This window comes from Vombatus ursinus, unplaced genomic scaffold (assembly GCF_900497805.2).
Source record: "Vombatus ursinus unplaced genomic scaffold, bare-nosed wombat genome assembly UNPS02004088.1, whole genome shotgun sequence".
In the NCBI taxonomy this organism is placed as follows: Eukaryota; Metazoa; Chordata; class Mammalia; order Diprotodontia; family Vombatidae; genus Vombatus; species Vombatus ursinus.
The window spans coordinates 458090-460164 of NW_020943866.1; positions in this window are offsets into that span (position 1 = coordinate 458090).

Sequence of the window (2075 nt, forward strand, 5' to 3'; positions counted from 1 at the left end):
AATGAGTCAGACATAATCATTATTGCAAAGCACTAGAATAAACGGGGGATGAGAAATGCTTCCTGTATAAGGTGGGATTTCAGGTGCTAATTGATGGAATCCAAGAAAGCCTGGATGTGGAGATGAGGAGGCAGGGAATCTCAGGCATGAAGGACAACCAGAGAAAATGGGAAGAGGTGAGAGATGGAGTTTCTTGCTCATGAAATAACAAGGAAGTCAATGTTGCTGAATCATGTAGGGCTTAGGGTGGGGGGAGAAGAGGGCCAAGGCTTTAAGGTTATGAAGATAAGAAAGAGGAGGCACTTTATTGAGATCATTGAACATCAAAGGATTTTATATTGGATCCTGGAGGTGATAGGGAGCCACTGAGGTTTATTGAGAGTCTGTGTGATGACAGGGTGAAAAGTGGTGACATGATCAGATACGCACTTTAGGAAAATTACATTGTGAGCTGAGTGAATGGACTAGAGTAGGGAGAGACTGGAGAGGGAAACCAACTTTCAGGTGATTACAATCGTCCAGGCTACAAATGATGAGGACCTACAGTAATTTTGTGATGCTGTGAGAGGAGAAAACTGGACATATGTGAGAGATGTTTTAAAGGCATAATCAACAGGCTTTGGGAACAGTCTATATCTGGAGAATGTGTGCAAGAAAGTGAGGAGTCAAAGATGGCACCCACGTTTTTGATCTGGGTGGTTCTTGGTACCCTCTATAGTAATAAGAAAGACAGGAAGAGGACAGGGCTTACCAACAAAGATGAGTTCAGTTTTGGGCATGAAGAATTTAATGCCTGTGTAGGAAGAGAATAAGCATTTGGTAAGGGCCTACAATGTGGCAAGCATTATTCTAAGTACTTTACAAGCATTGCCTCTGAGATGTAGATGCAATTATTACTTTCATTTATTTTCATTTGAGTAAATTGAGTTATACAGAGGGTAAGTGACTTGTCTGGATTCACACTGCAATTATCAAAAGCCAGATTTGAACTCAAGTTTCCCTGACTCCAGGGCCACCTCGCTGAAGATGTCCAATAGGCACTTGGAAGTTTGGTGCAAGAGGTCAATGGAGAGGTTGGGCCAGGACAGGTAGATCTGAGGATCATCAGCAAAGAGATGATAACTGAATCTACGAAAGTAGATGAGATCACCAAATGGAATATCACAGAGGGAAAAGAGTCGATGGCTCAGGACGACCTGTGGTACACCCATGGTGAGTGAGCCTGACCCGGATAAAGAGCTTGCAAAGGATTCCAAGCAGGTGTGGACAGATGGGCAGAAAAAGAACAAGGAGAGAGAAGTGTCTTGGAGACAGAAGAGAGTATTGAATAGAAGAGGGTGACTAAAAGTGTTAAAGGGGACAGAGAGGTCAAGATAGATGAGGCCTGAGAAAAGGCCATTAGATTTGGCAATGAAAATAGGGTTAGGAACTTTGGGAAGAGCATTTTCTATTGAATGTTAGGGGCAAAGCCATACTATATAAAGAGATAAGATGAGTAAGAGGAAAAGAAGTGAAGACCTCTATTGCAGACAGCCTTCTCAAGAAGTTTAGTCACAAAAGCAAGGAGAGAAATGAAGTGATGGGGAGGGAGAGGTGGATGAACCAAGTGAGGGTTTATTGAAGATTGGTGGGGAAACACAGGAGTCTGTTCCAGTGTTTTTCCCACTAAACCAAGTTCTCCATCTCCCCCAGTCACCCCTCTGCATAGTAGATCTTCATTCTGAACAAAGTAGTCCCTGTCTACTTTTTCACTGTTAACCTTTTCAAGTATGTGGTCTGCATGTTTGGCCCCAATTCCCTCTCTAGCCACTCATTACTTTTATCCTCTATTGAAAGGACCTCACAGGTCATCTGTTATACCCCCTGCCCCCCAATTATCCAGATGAGGAAAGAGGCCGAGGGAAATAGAATAGCTTGTCCATTGTCATATGAAGGAACCTATAGCTAGAAAGAACACCCGAGGCTGTCAAGTCCAAACCTCTCAACACGAAGAAAGAGACCGAAGCCAAAAGCAGTGTCTGAGGCCGGATTTGACCTTAGGTATTTGTGACTCTGAAGTTCACTGATGTTCTCTA